Below are 22,870 nucleotides of genomic sequence, written 5' to 3'. Positions count from 1 at the left end.
CAAAAGGTTTATGAATTTACGTAGAAACTTGGGCATTTCTAATAGAGAACAACAGGCATATTTCCGAGAACTTAACACTGCCGCAGGGTAAAGTTTTTGACTTTACGGCCGCTCTTTTAATCGCCTTATTCACAAAGTGCCACTCACTGCGGTTAGCGGCTCTTTTTCAGTGTAAACAGGAATTTTCAGGATTGCCACTTGTGTTAGTGGCACTTAACGAAAATGAGATTCAAGGCAGGCATTCCTGTGAAAGAACTGCCGCTAATCACACTTTGCAATATTTACAATGAAAATCTCGTACGGTGATAACGCCCCAAAACGGCCACTTAGCCTAGTTAGCGGCAGGTTTTTTAGACAATAAAATAGCTGGTCTTCAAAATGTTGCAAACATACCTGCATTTAAGGAAGACAATCCCGGACACCGATTGGCATTCTCCACGACGCTATGGAGGTACTACTCTTGCAACTTGGAGCCACCAGAGAGGCAGCGCCGCAGGAGAGAGCGTGTCTACCGCCAATGGATCACCCTCATACACCTCCAGCCAGAGGAGGTGATCGCCCATTAGAGGCTAAAAAGATCCTCCATGCTTTGACTACTCAACCAGATAGCGCCAAGGCTGCAGGCCCCAGCGCAGCACTAACATCCCTCCGCAGACCGAGCTACTCGCGGTGCTGCACATGTTGGCCTCAGGCACCCTTCAGCCCACCACTGCCAGAGTGGCCGTAGTCTCCCAGTCATCCCACTCAAGGATCCTCCCCAATGTCCTGGATGCCATCATCAGCCCGATGCCGCGGCATCTACACTTTCCCAACACTGCGTAAAAACAACTTGACAACAAGTAAGGCTTCTATGCCACTGCCGGTTTTACGCATGTGTTAGGGGCAATTGACTGCACCCATGTGCAACTTGTGCCTCCTGCGGACACTGCGCACATATACCGCCTCAGGAAGCACACGTACTCGATGAATGTGCAGGCAATCATGGATTACCTGGGCCTGTTCATCAATGTACTTGGCAAGTTTCCAGGGAGTGTGCAGGACTCCTACATCTTCCGCCAATCGCTCATCAACCAGTGGTTCGAGAATGGCACATATGTAAATGAAATGCTGGTTGGTAAACACAAACTGAACAAAACACACATCTCAAGTCACTAATCATGTAGTACAACTATGTGAGAATGCACATGTAGCAAATTGAATACAACATACATTGTAACTGGCCCAACTACTTTACACAAACACCTAATGCCAAAGAACCACATATGTAAGTAGGCCCAACAAGGGAGTAGGCCAGCAATTCTCTCACAAACCACTACGTTACCCTCGGAATATAGATATTGCAGAACTCATCAGACAAAAACTGCGTGGGGCTGCATTCATTCTGAAACAAAGGCATGCGTCATGTGTATAACAAGATGCCAGATCACTCTGCTATCCCCTGCGCTGGTGCACAATTAGCTGACGTGCACCAACACAGGCACCCATGCACCATGGTGCAAAGGTGCCTGTGTCACGGGGAGGAAAGTATTTCTGCATGAAGGAACATCTAACTGTACACAAACAATCACAAAAGTTGGTTTAGCATTAGTCAGGGTCGTGTCAGAATGTAGAATGCATAGAAAGAGCATGCAGACAAGAGAAACGAATGTTGCGCATCCCTATGCCTCCTCGGGTGAGGTGTGGCAATCATATGCATTTCATGGTGGAAAATGAATACCAGATGCGCAAATGTAGCCAAATAAATGTTTGTTGAGTGGGAACACACACGTTAATATCCATGGGCTGACCACAACACGCATACTAGCAGATTCAAAGTTAACATATGCCCAAGGACATCAATAGATATGTTTGTTGTCTTTACATGTCCCAGTAAGTCAAGTGCGCCAGGTAGCAGAGCTGCTGCGACTCAAGCAGTGACCCGCCTGGGATGCAAGAATGGTGTCAATAAACCACAATGAGTACACCATTTAGCATTCAAGTTTTTCCGGTGCCAGCTGCCCTCTGCACAATAACTCACACTGATGTATCTTGCTGATGCACAAACATAGTAATGAGCCAAAAATCATGGTGGCTGCTTCACAAGGCCCATGCGCCACCGGTGCCTCATCTACAAAATGTGCATAAGTATCGTACTGGTGGCGCAATGGGCCTATAAATAACCCCACAGGTGTTTTAAGGAACCCAGACATCCTGACAGTAACAACATGGAGGTAATACACAGGACCTGGCCAATGGCATCATGGTGATTTGTAGGCCTTAAAGTACAGGTAATTCAATGTCAGCGATGCAGCACAATTGCATGTACCACAACATGACGAAGTAGAAAGTGCAAAGCTGCACAATGGACACAAAATTAAAAACCCACTCTGCAAACACATCAGGCCTAAATACTAATGGACACTTCTCTCCGTTTTCTGTTTCAGGTGATCAAGGATATGCACTGTCACCATGGGTGATGACCCCCATCAAAGTGACCCACACACAGGCCCAGAGAGACTACAACGTTGCACTGGGACGCACAAGGGCCATTGTGAAATGGACCTTCGGAGTCCTGAAATCAAGGTTTCGGTGCCTTGACATTTCTGGGGGATGACTCCTGTACAGTCCTGAACTGGTCTGCAAACTCATCCTGGCTTGTTGCATTTTGCACTACATTTGTGTAAGGACAAACGCACCACTGCCAGAAGACGAGGAGGAGCAGGACAATCCGGAGGATGGGCAGGATGAAGAAGGTGATGCACGGCACACCACAGCTTCTGCGGCTGGAACATCATCCACAAATATTTTACATAATCCATGAAAACAAATGTCTTGTCACAAACATTTATTTCAACCAAACTTTACATCTTGTATGTTTTCCAAAATAAAATATCACTACAACAATGTCTTGTATGCTTGGTTTGTCACTTCAGAAGGTGATCAATCATGTAAAGTCACGGTAACAAAACAACAGTGTCACACAGATCACCCACCTAGCAGGGGATACGACACCAACTAAACAAAGAGTGGGAATGGGATAATGTGTTGGAAATCTGAACTTATGACTGTGTACTGTTCCTCAGTGAGAATCAAAAACTGTGTATTGTGTCTTCACAGGAGCACAATCAGGTCTGTTTTCACACAAGAGCATAGTACAACATACAATCTGCGTCTAATGCATCATTGTAGCTGGGGCAAAAAGTAGAAACACAACAGATCTGTGAAATCTGTGCCACGGGAAAGAGGTAACTGGCAACAGACACGAAGATAGATGACAAATGTGGACTGGATCCACTTGCGGGTGTGGAGTATGAAGATCCGGAGGATAGTACAGCTCGAATGCCGGACGCATCAACACTGTGCAGGGAATGCTCTGAACACCAAACATACACATTCATCCAACATTAGCAAATGACACTACCTCTCTAGCTGACACATGTGTCGCTGGAATGACAGATAAGCATGTCTTACATCACCGACACTGTGCACGAATCATCCATCAACACTGCACGGATCTCACAATGCTATAGTTCCATACGCACAAACAATCACACATAGGTGAGCCATGGAACAACTGGCAAGTCATCAGCACTCAACAACATGTATGTAGGACTATAGACATGGCAATGCAATGGCAAGAAAGTATTGATGTCACATGCACAACAACATGAGTGTGGCATGGCAATGAAGGTGGAGAATGACACGTACTCTATGGTGACACCCCCAAGACAGAGAACAGACATACACAAGTGTGAAGCGCAACAGGGAAACCAATAAGTACAGCCAAAACATGCAAGTAACATGCAACCAATTACATCAGGAATGGACATTATATTGGGTCAGACGGACATGAAAAAAATAAAGTGCTCATGAAGTTGCACCACCTATCTCAGGAAGGGCACTACAAATGTACTAATGCCAATTGCATGATGTGTGTAATTTAGTGATTTATCACAACCACACCCATCAAAACAACCAAACATCTGCAGGCACAGTTGAACACATAGACAAACATGCATCTAAAAAGAAATGCCAGTGTCACCCAATGTTGTATCTCTTAAGGAATGTGCAATATACTCTTAAAAACCATTGTTGCACTAGATGGCCAGCCACCATGTATGGCATGTGTTGCAGTCCAGTGTGGCCAGCCACCCCCTCAACTTCAGGCAGGTGTATGCAAGACAGAAATCTCTGCCTGGTTAGCGCCAAGGGAAATCCACCGAGCACCCGAAAGATCCATAACATGTGCTGGGAACAGCAGCACCACCCGGTCGCCTCCTGGATGCCAACTTTGGAGAGCAGATTACATGTTCCACATACCCCACCTAAATCTGGGTTGTACAAGCAGTGTGGCCGTGGCTTTTGGGCAGATACTATCCCTGGGCCTCATCCACTTCACAACCAACCATCTCACAATCTGGACAACGACTCCAGGCCTCAAAACGCACCACCCTCTCCGAATCAGTGACTCAGCCAGCTGACTCCTCTGTCAGTCTGGATTACACAATCCTGGGTACAGCAGGGTACTCCGAGTATGCAGGGGAACCCTCAGGTGCAGGAGATGCAAATGGCCCCTCTAAGTTCCCCAGTCACAAGTCCCCTGCCACTCAAGATGTGTCCAGGTCAGGGGCCTCACCCTCCACAGCTAACGGGCAGCACAAAATCCTCATGCATGATGCTGTTGAGAGGCGCAGCACAAATTAGGATATCACCCCTGTCACCCCAGTGTAGTGTTGATGCATGTCATGCAATGCCGTCTACCCTGTGTACCGGATCAGGAGCACCTTGAGTGTTTACCACTACAAGGTGCACCATGCAGGCTTTTCATGGCAGCAAAGTGTCCACATCTGACATGCCAGACTGTGCCAACAGCTAAAGGTCATTGCTAATGCATCAATGTCTACGGCCAGGGCCCACAGGCTTGTGCATGGCGCAGGCACCGCCTTCAACGTCATTCTGCAGTAACTGTGTCGACCATTCTGGGTCTCATACAAAAGCCCAGTGTTGTTTCAAGTCAGTGAGGGCTGTCTGTCCTTACTGGCGTTGGACGCCATGCTGCTGCAAGGAGTGCGCACTGTAAAGTGCTGCGTTGCCGTTTCCAGCCAACAAGGTCCTGTCCGCCTGGGACTCTGGGTCTACACCATATTTTCACAAGGCTTTGTGTGACTTGTTGACCTCTGAATATTTTGCCCCAGGCTGCTCCATTCCGCAATCTAGTGCATACGTTTCTGGTAACAACAGCAGAGGTGCCTCCACAAGCTCCTGTCGCCAACAGATGCTGAAAAGTGACGCAGTGCTGACTCACGTAAAGTGTTTGGTCCTCTACCTGTACAGCCATCGCATCGATACTCTCCTAGCTTCAAGCTGTGCATCGCTGTCACACTAGACTGATGGACAATTGAGTCTGACACAAGCTGTTCCTTGCGCAATGCAACAGCGTATTGTACATATGTCGCTCACATGACGATGGATCTGCCTGATAGACACTGTTTATAAACATCATCAGATTTACAAAATCCCTATTGCGTCCCACAACCTCTTTGAATCATGCCCATGAGTGCTGTAAATGTGCCCATCTTTAACTATGGCAAAGCAAATGCTCCAATGTGAATCTGTGGTCACGCCGTCGCATTGTTTGCTGCATCTCAAATCTGATTTTCAAGTAGTGAATGCCTGAGGTTCATGTCCTTGTGTGTTGCAAACCAATCAAACAGGTGCAGACATCACAGCAATGTCTAATGTGACAGTCACATATGTGGTCACACATACGTCCTATGTCAACCATTATGAATACCACTGATGCATGCATGTATAATCGCACATGAATCGATGTGGATAGACATCAATGTGAGGAACAAGGGCACATCGACAGCTCTGGATTACTGATATCATGTCATGTCAGAATGACTGAAGTCACCTAAACAACACAGATCCCATCCCATAGTCATGTGGTGTCATTGGTCATGCTATTTCATGAAATATGGTACATCTGATGATCAACTAGCACTTAGCGTTAAAAATGTGGCCGCTTAAACACGTTAGCGATATTTATTTCATAACCACCATTGAAAATTATCGCTAGATTCATGTTAAAACAATGAAAATTCCCGCTCAGCCCTTAGCGGGTAAAATATTCTCACCCAAAATGCCCAGGAAGTGATGTCAGTCTGCCTCCTGTGTAATGGAGGAGTACTGTACACTTCCACTTTCTCTTTTAAGCACACTGTCAGTGTCTGTGGAGAGTGTTGGAGGTGTTTGGAGTTGTGTGCTGGTGTTGTTCGAGAGAAGAGTGGTGTTGTGTCCTGTGAACTGTCCCTATTGTCTCTGTCAAGTCCTGTGTCTCAGTCTTTACGTGTTTTTTGCGTCTTGTTGATTGTCTTGTCGAGTGCATGTCCAAGGGGTATATGTTTCTTTCTTACGGTTTTAGGGTAATTGTCTTAGGTTTTATTTTTCTATAGTGGGGTTAGGTGTGTGTCAGGAGATGTTGGGTGTGGGTAAGGAGGGCGCAATGTCAGAGGTGGCATTGCGGGCTTTCTCTGGCTCATAAAGTTTTACCTGCCACTGATGGTGGAGAGTGGTGGACGGGTCCTGCAGGGCTATGGTGTCCTTGTCTGGAAGGTGAACTGGGGGCATATCCACAACCACATGATGCGGATTTTCGGGGTAGACAGGACTGTCCACCAATGGAAGCAACGATGGCAGGATTGCGCGTGACGTGACGGTGACCTGTTGGACCACCTATGAGTTATTGTTGGCAGGCAAGGTGGTAAGAACATGACAAAAGTTTCATTAAATCACAGTGTGTTTCCTCTGTCAACAACTGTAGTCGGTGACATATTGTAATACACGCTACAGGATGATGCCATCCGTTTATGAGTTAAGCTAAGCAGCCTAGCTCAAACACAATCATACCTGCACCGTTGTGTTGTGCAAGCGTGCCAGTGTTGATGAGGAGGTATGAATATGTGCAGGGATGTGTTCACTCCTGCAAATTAACAGTAATGAAGTGCTGTGTCATGTTTCAATGTGTGCTGCGCAGTGCAGCATATTGAGATTGTGATTAAGGATATTTGTGTGTGAGGACTTGCAACGCGCATGAAGTGCCCTTGTGCGCTGCACAATGCAGCACACATGACAAAACACACAGTCTGATGGACTAACTTGTCTATACCTGTTAGAAAGGATAGACGGACCGGGAGGGTCGGCCGGGGTCAGGAGGAGAGGTCTCCGGGGAGAGCCGTCTCCAGCGATCGTACAGACAAGTAACTTCCCCCCCACAGACAGATACCACACACGGATAAGGTTCAGTGTTCTTTATAAGCACTTCTTAAGGTACGGTTGAATGGTACAAGGAGGTCGGGACTCAGGGGTCCCCTCGATTCAAGTCTCTCAAAGCCGGGGAAGGGGTAGCGGGACAGTCTGTCTACCAGTCAGGCAGTTTGGATGAGATGATGATTAGCTCACAATCCTCGAGCTTAGTGGGTACGGGCCGCGGCAGCGCCAGCAGGTCCCGGAAAGATGGTCGATGTACGGTCCGCGGCAGCGCCAGCAGGTCCCGGTGAGGATGGTCGTTACAACGGGCCGCGGCAGCGCCAGCAGGTCCCAGAAAGATGGTCGATGTACGGTCCGCGGCAGCGCCAGCAGGTCCCGGTGAGAATGGTCGTTACAACGGGCCGCGGCAGCGCCAGCAGGTCCCGACGAGGATGGAGGTTGTAGAAGGCCGCGGCAGCGCCAGCAGGCAGGGCGATGGTTCACAAGAGCGGGCTACGGTAGCGCCAGTAGTCCGTCAAGGCTGAGTTCTCTCGGTGTCTCTCGACTCCAGGATACAACTGCCTTCCTGCTCCGGAGTTGCCCCAGTTATAGGGCAGGCGCCCTTTAATGTCCGGACCCTCGCACTTGGAGGTCGGAGGGCCCGGGATGAAGGTGTCCAGACACCCAGCAGGGGGTGGAGCCAGCGCCTGGGGGAGCTGGAGGCGATCGGCACCTGGCGGGGGAAGAGCTCTTGACACTTCGTCCTCCCATTGACCTGCCAAGTGGTCCGCTCACCTCCCGGGTGGATGGTGGTGCCGGGATGTCGGGGCCGGCCAGGCCCGGGGTTAGGGTCGGGGCGAGGCCACGCGGCCTCGTGGTGCAGGGCCCAAGATGGCGGCTTGAACCGGCCGGGGGAGCCGGTGGGGCTGGGCCTCGTGATGAGTAGAGGTCCGAGGGCAGAAGATCCGTCGGGAGACGGGGTACAGGTGCTTTTCGGGGGTTATGCCTGGTGGGCCGGAGCTCGGGCCCTGTCGGGCGGGGAGGGAGCAAGCCCTTCGTGTGGCCTGTCCAACATGCGTCCCCCCCAGCTGAAGGCGGGGAGAGTCACCCATCTCCTTGGGGACTCTCTTCGTCGAGGCGGAAAAAGCGGGACAGGCCATCCGCGTTGGCGTGGTCTTGGCCTGGTCGGTGCTCCACAGTGAAGTCCATTCCCTGCAGGGAAATGGACCAGCGCAAGAGTTTTGGGTTCTCCCCCCGCATCTGCATCAGCCACTGCAGGGGTCGATGGTCGGTTTGTACCCGGAAGTGGGTACCGAAGAGATAGGGCCGGAGCTTTTTGAGGGCCCACACCACTGCGAAGGCCTCCCTCTCGATGGTGCTCCAGCGCTGTTCTCGGGCCAGGAGACGTCGACTGATGAAGGCCACCGGCTGGTCATGACCTTCGGGGTTTAACTGAGAGAGGACGGCTCCGATGCCGTGGTCGGAGGCGTCGGTCTGTACCACGAATTCCCGACCGTAATCGGGGGCCTGGAGCACCGGGGCGGTGCACAGGGCGGCCTTCAGCTTCTCGAAGGCCGCTTGACAGTCGGGGGTCCAGTTAATCCGCTTCGGTTGGTTCTTGGACGTGAGACCCGTGAGGGGCCCCACGATGCTGCCGTAGTCCTTCACGAACCGCCGGTAGTAGCCGGTGAGCCCCAAGAAGGCTCGGACCTCGGTCTGGGTGACGGGGGGCTGCCAGGACTGGATGGCAGCAATCTTAAGTTGTAGCGGGGCCACCAGCCCGCTTCCCACTTGGTGCCCAAGGTAGGTCACAGACCCTTGGCCAATTTGGCACTTGCCGGCCTTAATTGTGAGGCCGGCCCGCTGGAGGGCCTGTAGGACCTCTTGGAGGTGACGGAGGTGGTCGGGCCAGTGGCGGCTGTATACAGCGATATCGTCCAGGTAGGCAGCGCTGAACTCTTCGAGCCCCGCCAAGACCTGGTTCACGAGGCGTTGAAACGTGGCGGGGGCATTCTTCATGCCGAAGGGCATGACCTTGAATTGGTAGTGGCCATCGGGGGTAGAGAAGGCTGACCGTTCCTGCGCCCTGGGTGTGAGGCCGATCTGCCAGTAGCCCGCTGTTAGGTCGAAGATACTGAGGTAGCGGGCGGCCCCCAGCCGGTCGATCAGCTCGTCTGCTCGGGGGATCGGATGAGCGTCGGTCCGGGTGACAGCGTTCAAGCCCCGGTAGTCGACGCAGAATCTCAGTTCAGGTGCGGTGCCGGGGGCAGCGGCTTTGGGGACCAATACAACCGGACTGGCCCAGGGACTGTCCGAGGGCTCGATGACCCCGATTGTGAGCATCTTGGCCACCTCCTCCTGTATGCAGGCCCGTACCCGATCTGGTACGCGGTAGGCCCGGTGTCGGACAGGGGGACTGTCCCCGGTGTCCACGTCGTGCAAACACCAAGGGGTGACCCCGGGGGTGAGGGAGAACAGGGTAGCGAACTGCAGCAGGAGGTTCCGGCAGCCCTGGCGTTGCTCCGAAGTGAGGGCGTCCGAGAGCCGGACCCCGTCCACGGAGCCGTCATTCTCCTGAGTCTTCAGAAGATCCGGGAGGGGTTCGGAGTCTTCCTCTGCCCCACTGTCCGTAGCCATCAGGAGGCTGAGTTCTGAGCGCACAAAGTGTGGTTTGAGTCGGTTGGTGTGGAGGACCCGAAGGGGGTTCCGGGAGGTCCCCAGGTCGATGAGGTAAGTGACGGGGCTTTTGCGCTCGACCACTTTGAAGGGCCCCGTCCACTTATCTTGCAAGGCACATGGTTCGGTGGGGGACATCACCCATACTTGTTGTCCAGGCTCGAACTCAACGGAGGAGGCATTGTGATCATACCACTTCTTCATGTCCTCCTGGCTGGCCTCGAGGTTCGCCTTGGCCATCTCTCTGAAGCGCCGGGTCTGATTGCGTAGGGCCAGGAGGTATTTGAAGACGTCTGGAGGGGTCTTTAGGGGGGCCATCTCCCAACCTTCTTTTACTAGGCTGAGGGGCCCTCGCACAGGGTGCCCGTACAGGAGTTCGAAAGGGCTAAAACCGAGGGACTTCTGGGGAACTTCGCGGTAGGCGAAGAGGAGGCACGGGAGTAGTACATCCCACTGGCGACGGAGGGGCTCTTCCAATCCCCCAATCATCCCCTTGAGGGTGCGGTTAAAACGCTCCACTAGTCCGTTTCCTTGGGGGTGATAGGGGGTCGTGAATCTGTAGGTGACCCCGCATTGTTGCCAGAGGGACTTCATGTATTTGGATATAAAGTTCGTGCCTCGGTCGCTGACGACTTCTCGGGGGAAGCCTACCCGGGAGAAGATCCCCATTAGGGCCCGGCCAACCACCGGAGCTGTCACGGTCCGTAGGGGCACCGCCTCGGGGTAGCGGGTGGCATGGTCCACCAGTACTAAGATGAACCTGTGTCCTTGTGCCGTGCGGGGGTCCAGAGGCCCCACGATGTCTATCCCCACCCTCTCGAACGGGGTGGTGACCACAGGGAAGGGTTGCAGAGGGGCTTTCAGTTTCCGACCACTCTTCCCGCTGGCTTGGCATGTGGGGCAGGATCGGCAGTGGTTCAGGACGTCGTTCCTCATCTTCGGCCAGAAAAAGTGGGTCACTAGGCGGCTGTACGTTTTATCTTGGCCCAGGTGTCCAGCCAGGGGGACATCGTGGGCCAGGTTGAGCAGAAAGTCTCTGAAGCGGAGAGGTACCACCAGTACTCGACCGGCCCCCAGCTCGGCGATTCTTTGCTCGCTGTATAGCAGGTCGTTATCCCAGTAGACCCAGTGAGTTCCGGTGGAGTCCCCTGCGTTCTGGGCGCTGGCTTGTTGGCGGAGTCCCTCGAGGGAGGGGCAGGTCTTTTGTTCCTGGCGGAACTGGGCTTGGGTGGGCCCCCCCTCTTGACGCCACTGAGCCAGGTCAGGAAGGTCCTGGGGTTGCGCGTCCCCTGCGGCCGTCGGGTCTGGGAGGCTGGCCTCGTCGTTGTCTTCTACTGGGGCGACTGGGGGCGGAGGTGCTGGCCATTCTGGTTCTTCTGATCGAGGGACGGCACGGGCGGCCATGGACCGGGTGGTTATGCAGGCCCAGTCCGGGAGGCCCAGCATCCCCAGGTGCTCTCTTCTCTCAACGGTGGCCCACGGGGAACTCTCGAGGTCATTCCCCAGGAGGCAGTCCACGGGGGCATTGTCCCGGACCGTCACCTTCAACAGGCCGGAGACCCCTCCCCATTCGAATGGAACGCAGGCCATTTGACACATACTTTCAGAGTTGTCTGCCGAGCGGACGGGGCAGAGAATGTTCGGCAGGATCTGCTCGGGCTTCACCAGGTGACAGCGGACGGCCGTCACACTGGCGCCTGTGTCACGCAAGGCCTCGGCTCGCTGTCCATTAATGGTCACCCACTGACCGTATTTCCTGGTGTTAGCGGGTAGGGGAGCCCGCGGGACCATGTCTCTTCCCCCTAAGCACGCCAGGACCATGGCGGCCGGTTCCCACTCTTGCTGGGCCGGCTCATACTCCTCTGGTTCCTCCAATGATCGCTCTTCCCCCAGGGCGGCGGCAGCTACCTGGCGGGGCTTGGGTGTTTGGTTCTGCGGGCAGCTCGGGTCATTGGCGTAGTGGCCGACTCGCTGGCATCGGTGGCACGTGACGTTGGCTCGGACCCCAGGACGCCACGGGGGGTTGCCCCGACCGGCCGGAGCCGGGGTGCTGGCCACGGGTGTTGCGGGCAAGGCGTCTCTCCCTCGCCCCTGGCCCCCTCCTCCTCCCCGAGGACGGTGCTGGCCTTGGTTGTTTCTGTTCTGTTCGTGTGGCCCCCTCCGGCCCACTTGAGTGCTTTCCCATCGGTCAGCTTCGGCGGCGAGCTGCCGGGGGTCAGTCAGCTTACTGTCGAGGAGGTGCTGCCTGAGCTCGACGAAGCAGTTGTTCGACAGGTGCTCCCATACCATCAGGTTAAAGAGTTGTTCGTAGGTGGCGACCTGGCTCCCCTTTATCCAACCCTCGAAGGCACGGCTGAAATAGTTCACGTATTCTACCCAAGTTGTACCTGGGATCCGGGTGCAATCTCTGAACCTCTGGCGGTACATCTCGGGTGTGAGGCCGTAGCGGGTGAGGAGGGCAGCCTTCATGTGGTCGTAGGACGACATTTGGTGATCTGGGAGCTGCAGTAGGGCATCGCGCCCCTCGTTGATAAACCTCCCCCAGAGTCCGGCTCCCCAATCACTCCGGTCGATCCGGTGGGAGGTCATGGCGATCTCGTAGGCTTTAAACCACTGTTGTATGTCGTCTTCTCGGACATACTCGCGGACAACATCCTTGGGGATGTGGACTTTTTTCTCGATTGGCCCCGGGGTGTGTGGTCGCTCAGGCACCCCCAGTTCTTTATTCTGTTTCCGAAGTTCTATTTCCGCCAGTTTGCGCTCGTGCTCGAGCGTTATTTTTTTCTCCGCCAGTTCTCTCTGTCTCTGCTTCTCTTCTCGTTCATCTCGGAGCCGCATGTGCTCGAGGTTGAGTTTCTGTTCAGCTAACTTGAGTTCCCCATCCATCTTGAGTCGTGCCATTTCCAACTCGTGCAATCTGGTTCTTTCTCTTTCTCGGATCTCCTCCTGCGAGAGGCCCGTTCCCCGCTCCTCGGGAGCCGTGGCGTTCCCCTCTGGTGTGATGCTGCTTTGGTCGGAGGGTCCGGCGACCCCAGTTTCTGTCCACGACTCTAGGGCGTGCTTTAGATCATCTTTGGTACTCAGGCCGGTGGTAGCAATGCCAAGTTCTATGCAGAATTGTCTCAGTTCGCGGTGGTTGTATTCTTCTAATTTATCCATTTGGAAGTTCTCGGTGGAGTTGCTATCTTTGGCTGACATCGTGCTGTTGTCGTGGGGTGAGCTACTCTCTGTACGATTACGCGTTGATTCGGATCCCGCCGCTGGCCACCAATGTTAGAAAGGATAGACGGACCGGGAGGGTCGGCCGGGGTCAGGAGGAGAGGTCTCCGGGGAGAGCCGTCTCCAGCGATCGTACAGACAAGTAACTTCCCCCCCACAGACAGATACCACACACGGATAAGGTTCAGTGTTCTTTATAAGCACTTCTTAAGGTACGGTTGAATGGTACAAGGAGGTCGGGACTCAGGGGTCCCCTCGATTCAAGTCTCTCAAAGCCGGGGAAGGGGTAGCGGGACAGTCTGTCTACCAGTCAGGCAGTTTGGATGAGATGATGATTAGCTCACAATCCTCGAGCTTAGTGGGTACGGGCCGCGGCAGCGCCAGCAGGTCCCGGAAAGATGGTCGATGTACGGTCCGCGGCAGCGCCAGCAGGTCCCGGTGAGGATGGTCGTTACAACGGGCCGCGGCAGTGCCAGCAGGTCCCAGAAAGATGGTCGATGTACGGTCCGCGGCAGCGCCAGCAGGTCCCGGTGAGAATGGTCGTTACAACGGGCCGCGGCAGCGCCAGCAGGTCCCGACGAGGATGGAGGTTGTAGAAGGCCACGGCAGCGCCAGCAGGCAGGGCGATGGTTCACAAGAGCGGGCTACGGTAGCGCCAGTAGTCCGTCAAGGCTGAGTTCTCTCGGTGTCTCTCGACTCCAGGATACAACTGCCTTCCTGCTCCGGAGTTGCCCCAGTTATAGAGCAGGCGCCCTTTGATGTCCGGACCCTCGCACTTGGAGGTCGGAGGGCCCGGGATGAAGGTGTCCAGACACCCAGCAGGGGGTGGAGCCAGCGCCTGGGGGAGCTGGAGGCGATCGGCACCTGGCGGGGGAAGAGCTCTTGACACTTCGTCCTCCCATTGACCTGCCAAGTGGTCCGCTCACCTCCCGGGTGGATGGTGGTGCCGGGATGTCGGGGCCGGCCAGGCCCGGGGTTAGGGTCGGGGCGAGGCCACGCGGCCTCGTGGTGCAGGGCCCAAGATGGCGGTTTGAACCGGCCGGGGGAGCCGGTGGGGCTGGGCCTCGTGATGAGTAGAGGTCCGAGGGCAGAAGATCCGTCGGGAGACGGGGTACAGGTGCTTTTCGGGGGTTATGCCTGGTGGGCCGGAGCTCGGGCCCTGTCGGGCGGGGAGGGAGCAAGCCCTTCGTGTGGCCTGTCCAACAATACCCGTTGTGCAAGGGCCTAAGCGTTTGTTAACAGTTCTGAATGTGGGCGCTGGATTACATGTAGCCACACTTTTAAATCTGCTACATTGCAATACGACATGGGCCTTGTTGTGTAAGGTACATCGCAAAACCCATTCCCATTAGAACACTTGCCACAGTTTTCTGTGTGTAAGTCTGCCTCATACACAATGTGGGATCAGACCGCATCAATTGTCTGAACACACCGTTGTGAAACATGCTAAGCACATATTGACTACCCAATGTTGAGAAAATGACGTTACTGGAAATGGGGCCTTGTGAATGTGTCACTCAAGTAGTGTGTGCAAAATGATCACATGTAGCAGCAGGATTGTCTTGTGGTGCACAAGGCTGCAATGGTCATGGTTTGTGTATCACACAGTCGAAGCAGATCCCTTCATGTATGCAACATGAACAGAGACAGGACTGGTACAGACCATCGAATTGTATGTAGATGAATCTGATGATGAACACGTGGAAATTCACGTCTGATACTAAGTCAAGTTTTTTACATGTCTCACAGCTGGGAGACGACTGATAACTCAGGGTGATGTAGATGCCTTCGTGGACCCACATGCCTCTTGTGAGTGCATTCCTCATATTTTGTCTTTGTGAGATGTGAAGTGTGATGGACATGCTCCTGTAAGTAGTTGAACACAGTCTGGGTGTGTATCACATGGACCTCACCTCTAGTGTGATGAGGGAGCCGAAAACCGAGATGTAGGCACAAAGTTATGATGTTGTGATCGAGAGCAGCATTTGACTTCCTGACTTAACGTTGCACACGCCCAGTTAGCCAAATTCTTCGCCACACCGTCCTAGCAAATATCCTGCTCATCATTGGCTTTCGCCCGGTCTCAGAGGAAGTTTTACGGCATGCCAAACATGTCGGCACTCTGCCACAAATGTGCAAGTGTGCCGGCTTTGGTGCTAGCCGTAGCAAATTGACACTTTTGTGTGTGCAAATCAGTGTTGCCATGTTATCATGGCACCCTGTTTGCCAACATGCATTAGAACCATGTCAGACCCGAAATGCTGGGATGTTGTTATGTCAACACAGTACAACATACATTACCAAGGTTAACCATCGGAGATATGTTCCGTCAGATGTGTGATCCAATGCAATCCATTGTGTACAAATTCCCTGTGGCTGCGAGTGCTCAATCCCAGCTCATGCTGTATGCAACTGTCACACAATGGGCCAGAAAAAACGCATTATACCGTGATACCAGGTGTGAATTCATGTCCACATCATCAAGCTTAGATGCCTTCTAGGCATTGTGTCATGTGTACATGGGAGCTTAGGCTCAAGTAGCATGTCGACAGCTAAATTGCTAAAGTGATTTGGTCAGTCTGTACTGACTGATTCAGTCAATGAAACCTGTAAAGCGCGGGTACTCAAAGTACGGCCCACGGGCCGCCAGCGGACCGGCAGGCCTTCATTGGCGGCCCACAGACCTTGCTACCATGCAGTTTTCACAGCCGGCAGGAAACACAGAAGATGACCGCAGGAGCGTACGAAGTGAATACGTATTAAATAGGTATTCACTACGTATGCTCCTGCGGCCATCTTCTATGTTTACTGCCGGCCTCTGTGGTAAGGGCACCTTCCGAAAGCGTCCCAAAAGGCCCTTTAAAAGTCAGCCGTAAGAGCTTTCACAGCTGACTTTTAAAAGGGCCTTTTCGGAAGCTTCCTAGTTTGGACAAAGACAGATAGAGGTGCAGAGACAGATAGAGGTGCAGAGACAGGGACAGACAGACAGAGATAGAGACAGGGACAGACAGGCATAGAGACCAAGACAGACAGAGACAGGGACAGACAGACAGGGACAGACAGAGATAGGGACAGACAGGCAGGGACGGACAGACAAAGACGGGGACAGACAGAGACAGGGACAGACAGACACAAACAGGGACAGACAGGGACAGACAGACAGGGACAGACAGATAGAGGTGCAGAGACAGATAGAGGTGCAGAGACAGGGACAGACAGACAGAGATAGAGACAGGGACAGACAGGCATAGAGACAGGGACAGAGATGGAGACAGAGACAGGGACAGATAGAGACAGACAGAGACAGGGATAGACAGATAGAGACCGGGACAAACAGAGACAGGGACAGACAGACAGGGACAGACAGAGATAGGGACAGACAGGCAGGGACAGACAGACAAAGACAGGGACAGACAGAGACAGGGACAGACAGACACAAACAGGGACAGACAGGCAGGGACAGACAGACAGGGACAGACAGATAGAGGCAGGGACAGACAGATAGAGACAGGCAGATGGGGACAGGGACAGACTGATAGAGACAGACAGATAGGGACAGAGACAGACAGATAGACAGATAGACAGATAGACAGATAGATAGATAGATGTGTGTATGCCGGATCTGGTGGCTCAGTTGACGAATGCATCCGCTGCAGGGGCCTGTGTTCAACCTCATAGTCACAGGTTGTTTTCTTGCTCTAGCCCCGCCCCCCTCCCGCACTGACCCCGCCCCCACCGGTGCGGCCCTCGGCCACAAACCACACTGTAAATTTGGCCCACGGGAGAAAGTTTGTGAGTACCCATGCTGTAAAGGGACACTGACACCTTCACTGAGTCCAGAAATTCAGAAGGGGTATGTCACTGCAGCCGATGCATGTGGATTTCCCAGTGAACATGCAGGAGAGGAAACACGCGAGGGATGTTGGTGATGGCTATGAGCAGACATGGTATGTGTGTACGGCCTGGACTGAGATAGCTGTCACTGATGATCAATTCATTGGAGCACCAGTTGTCAATTACAGGTATCAGTCCAAAGAGTCAGTCACATACACAAGATGAGTGTACGTGAGAAGATAGTCTGTGTGGCTTGAGCCAGAGTCACGCCTCCTTTGGATGAGTCGACATCACTGCAAGGGATAGTTAGGGGCCAGCATTTGATTCCTGGCTATAGTCGCTGCCTCGCCTCTGGTCTGTTGCACCCTTAACAGGTTGGCGCATATGACAAGGACACCTTTGCCTCTGCAACGTTACTTGGAACAACACTGTGGTAGCAGGAGCGGCTTAGCCTTAGTCACGACGCAGCTTTAAGCGAACTCCCTCTGATTGATGCCAATAGTGCTTTACCACCTTTTCACACCATAGGCGCCAACAAGTGTAAAAATCAGTTTCAACGCCACAAAGTGTCATTAAAAACAATATAAACACAGGTACAAAGCGGAAACAAACCATAGCCTGCGAGAGTAAATTGTGAGAAACTGAAACCTCCGTGTACCGCGAAGGTAAAGATGCAAATACAGATCCTGGCGTTTGTTTATTTGATTGCCTTTTGTGTATTGTTGTAGGACGCAGAGACATTTCCTTTCACTCTTATGAGATGCAGTGGTTTTGCAGTGTTTTGTCAGCTCGTCATTTTGAAAACAGAGATGGCTGGGCTGAAACGGCGGGTGGGTTGTGCAGACCCTGCGACCCTCAGTGGGTGAATGCGCTAGCTGCTAGGCCGATATCTGGAGCGCTAATGGTCAAAGGGGGTGCTTCGACTCCGCCTTTTGGAGAACATAAACTCATCTCTGCATTTCAGACAGTTATACCAACAGCAGTGACCAGGCAACTATGTTTCTAAGGTAGCCCGGTGTATTAATGCACCTACCACAGAGGTTTGAATCTAAACCTTACGTGTCACGGGTTTAAATAGTGACGGGGCCAAGTCAGTATTTAATCTTTTCGATGTGTAATGAAAGCCATTACGTAGGATAATACTAACAGGTTTTATCAATAAGCGCCATGAAGCAGTTCAATGTGCACTTTCTAATAAAAATTAAATAATAAATGTAAGTTAACACCAGCGCCAGCTAAACAAAGCGGCGCCTTTCATGGCGCTATAAAACCACACTCTGCACATTGGCCCCTACATGCCACGAAGAGGGAAACAGCTGCTTGGTGAGCGCCCTTTTGCCTGTCTGGCATGAGCCGCCGTCTGGCCAGGGTTGAGATGGGGCCCCTGCTCTTTTTGCGGCTTCCGGTTATCGCTGCTGTTGGGTGATGAGAGGAAGGAATGACACCCTGAACAAGGGCTTAAAATAAATAATAACCGGCGGCTTGCAGGGGAGCCTGTCCGCGCTCTGCCCGAGCTAGCAGCAGACCCTCCTACATCACACCAAATAATCATGGAGTAAACAAATAGAAAAAAATGGCGGGCCACTCCTTTTTTTCTATTTCTTTACTTTTGCAGCAATCGCGGCACCCGCGCTTTACTTTTTACCATGTTAAATTAAAGCGCGGGTGCCGCGATTGCTGCAAAAGTAAAGAAATGGAAAAAAATCTATTTCTTTACTTTTTCAACAATCGCGGCACCCGCACTTTAGCTTAACATGGCCAAAGGTAAAGCGTGTGTGCCGCCAACGTGAAATAAAAAGTAAAAGTTACAAAAGAATAACATGGCAGCCATTATGAGTATTGAAACTACCGCAATGTTAAACGACCATAAACGAATGGTAAAAAAAAGTGCTTACCCAGTAATTAAAAGACACCATGTAACGCCGCAAGTAAAAGATCCTGTCCGGGTGGCCGGGGACAAAAGGAGATAGGGCGGTAACAAAGAGGGTCTAAGAAACTTTATTTACAATCAAAAGCCAGCGTTTAGCATGAACGATGACGCAAGCCAATGGAAAGAAGGGGCGGGGCTTAAACTCCACTTCTGAAATCTCCTCGATTACAAGAAGCCTCGAAGGGTGTGCAGCGCATGCGCGCTGCAACGCTAGGCGAGACCTAAAAGGGGTCCAGATTCGAGCCCCGACAGCTATTGTCTCATGGCCCTTTTGGACGTTGACACCAAATATTTCGCCGATCTACTATTTGATGATCTAGATGCAAGGGCAAGCTGAAAAAAGTTGAACTCTTTTAACCAAACTGGCTTTAGATCCATGTTGGGCACCACTGACAATCTTGTGGCCATCAGACTGCTGACGGGAAAGCAAATAAGGAAAAAACTGACTGCTTCTTTAATGTTGCTTTCGACCATGCCATCGGCCTGCTGCTCTGGTTACAACTCAAAGCCTGAAACATCCCTGATGCGTTACTTCGTGGAGTTCAACTTCGTTACTCTGACACCAGAGTAAAACTGGAACACAACTCAGCACTCTCTGACAAGATAAAAACGGAACAAGGCGTTAAGCAAGGGCGCGCTCTAGCCCCCGGCCCTTTTTAACTCGCTCATGTGCGATTCGGCACCTGCAATGGGTTCAGTAACCAGCGACACAAGAAAACTGGCGAGCTGCCTTATCACCTTCTTGCTCTACGTCGATGACGTGGTCCTCCTAAGTCAAACGGCGATGAGGCTTCAAGGCCGATTGACGGTTTTACATCAGCACAGCAACTCAAATGGAATGACGGTAAAAAAATAAAAATAAAAAATATATATACAGTGATATTTGGATGAAATAAGGAAAAACAAACAGAATCTGGCTTCTGACCCAGAGCGGCCTGATTACAGCAAACAAATACGAATACCTTGGATGCCGGCTGGATGACAAAGGAGGCCTCTTGACCCATTTAATCTCGCTAAAAACAAAATCCGCTTCCTCACAGTTTGCCTTTCAAACTAGCTTCAAATGAACAAACAGCCTGCCCTTGAACCTTTCTTGAAGACAGAGAAGGCTGAACTCACCCCCATATTGGGGTATCGCACGGAAGCTTTCCAGGGAAACTGGGCATTTTTTCACAATGCCCAAAGTGCTGTTCTTAGATCCCTGTTTAAGCTCCCCCCCCCCACTTCCACAGCCAGGTCAGGCTGGAATTCACGCTGAGACCTCAACTCCCAGTATAGAAAGCTATCCCCTGAAATATATGCACTCAGCACGGGCCGCTAAAGTGTGATCAGCGAATACCCTGGTGCCTCAAACTCCCTGGAGATGGCGCTCTCTGAAACTCAAAGGTGCAGCGTCACTCTGGAGTCTACATCTCCCCCACCCGCGGTCCAACATAGCTTTAAGCACAGCAGTTCATAAGGGATCTTTTGAGTTGGATCGTCGGACCCTCAGGAGCAGAAAACGTGCCGAACGTGTCATTAGGAGCTGTGTTAAAAGGTACACCAACAGATCCCTGATACATCCTCCTTGTGCTACAAATCTCGGCTCTGCCTCTTCCATGTGGGCAGCTCCTCCTCACCAGATCCCCCTCCATGGGCTAGCGCTCCATCAGTAGCTAGTGCCGCCCCTGCGGCTTGTCCAGGAGGCGCTATCGCACCTGCTCTGTGTTCGCCACGTGTTTACCGATGATAGTTTCTTGGATGAGGCTTTGCGATAGGTCCCCACATAGAATATATTTTTTTAAATTAAAATCAAATGTGTATAAATGAATACTCTTGATTAACCTCTTCATTGCTCGGGCTCCCCACCCCGTGCTAAGCCCTTTTTGGATGTTCGAGGTAGCTCATGTTCAAACCTTCATAACACCTTTTCACAAAAGGTATAATTCATGCCATCAAGAGCCTCGGCAGCAACAAACTCCACAATGCAGCAGGAGGGATATAAGGAAGGAGGAGATCGGTGCCTCCCACGTAAACCATTAAACACTGAAAACACTCAGCATTTGGCTGTGCTAGATAGGAGCCACCAAGATGACCGGGGCCTCACTGCGGGTGCTTGAGCCAGGTGGAAGACCTGACTTCGAGGCACAGTTCCGCCTGCCCTTGAGCGCCCTCCTCTGTCCACAAGATGGAGCCCAGCATGACCTCAAGATCAGCCCGGGGATCCAGCATGCTGCTTCCCCGACCACCATACGGCCTTCTACGCCTATGGACATCTCTAACTCGGGGATCCCTCCAGACCCAAGACCACCACCCTTGAGTGCCTCACCTCCTGAACCCCTGGCTGAACGATGGCAAGAATTTCCTGCTCTGTAAATATGTCATATATAATTGTGCAAGCCTAATCGCTGTTAAAATGTAATCCTGGGTGAATTTACAATATGTATATATATATATATATAACTCTAACCACCAGTGGCGCAACGAAACTTGAGGGCCCCCCCTGCAAAATACATGGAGGGGGCCCCCCATTCTCTGTGCCAGTCAAGAGCTCTCAAGCCAGCGACCTGCCATACTGCCCATGAAACACATAAAAATTTGCCTCCCTATGTCTGTAGTCGACCCTCTCTGAAAACCAGGACATGTGCTAAAATTGTCGAAATCTAATGGGACAGCTGGTGAAAAACCTGGACTGTCCTGGCGAATCCAAGACACCTCGTCATCCTAGGCCCTCCAGAGGGTGGTGGCTGGTGCGCTTCTCTAGTAGTCAGTGCTAGCTGCAACGCAGGGGCTCCTAGTGAGGCAATGCAGCAGAGGCAAGAGCCAATGAAAAGTACCAAGAGGAAGGATGCAGCCACGGACTATCATTTAGAAGTCGCCAGGGATCACACCAGCGACACCTTGCTACCAATGGCACTCCCCTTGCGACCCGTGGTACTCCCCTTGCGACCCATGGCACTTCCCTTGCGACCCATGGCACTCCCCTTGCGACCCATGGCAGGTAGATCAAAATGAAGAGCAGAAGGCAAACAGGATGCCGATAAGAACTGTTTACTTTCAGAAACTTCTCGTTCTTGTGTCAGCCGCTTTCTGTTTTGTGAAATAAATATATTCATCCTGGCAATGTACGCTCTGAAAAACTTTCCTCGGTTCTCTTGATTGCAAAGATTAATACAATATACGATCCTTAAAATGTAAAGACTTATTTCTCTATTCTGGCCAGATAGATAGATTCCAAGTTACAATGCTTTGGAAAAGGAATAGATGGCCCTGAAGAGGGTGCCCCTGGTGACATGGCCTATCTGGTAAACTAACTATACCTTAATACCAGCCTAAGGGCCTGATGAAGAGGAGATTGTATCTCTGATAGATATTGAGAACAGAGACAAACTTTGCAATTATAAAAACTTTTTAAAAATAAATGATGTGACACCCCACCAAGTCAGCTATGCCAGGTTTGACAAACTCCAGACAGTCGAGCCAATTGCATGTTGCATTTTTGGAGATGTTATTCATTTCCCTAAACAGAGTCGGTACAATCTAGTGCAGTTACAAAATTAATTAGGAATTTAATCAAAACGGCACAATATATTAGAGCTAGTGAAGAAATACATCAAACACCCTTCTTTGTATCGAGAGAGCCTAAATAACTAAAAGCAGACCGGCCGTGTGCTTGCGTTTTACTGAAAAACAGCTACATCTATATACATTTCACAGGTTGGCTTTGCGTTTTGTGCTCTGTAAACAAAGAGAATGCATATACTTCTCTCAGAGAAACGTGATCCGCTTGACTCAACTAGCGCTAGGGTGACCCACCGTCCGTAAATTTCACGGACTGTCCGTAATTTGGATCTCACGTCCGTTGTCCGTGACGATCCCTTTTACGGGCGCCTTTTGTCCGTAGTTTTGGGCATTGGGAAACATCACTGTTCCCCTGCCAGAAGCCTCACCTCCCTGATGGGGCCGCCACGCGCTCATCCTCTGAGCACACTGAGCGCATGG

The sequence above is a fragment of the Triturus cristatus genome, chromosome 9 (genome assembly GCF_964204655.1).
Source record: "Triturus cristatus chromosome 9, aTriCri1.1, whole genome shotgun sequence".
Taxonomy (NCBI): domain Eukaryota; kingdom Metazoa; phylum Chordata; class Amphibia; order Caudata; family Salamandridae; genus Triturus; species Triturus cristatus.
Note: the sequence above shows the minus strand (reverse complement) of the source record.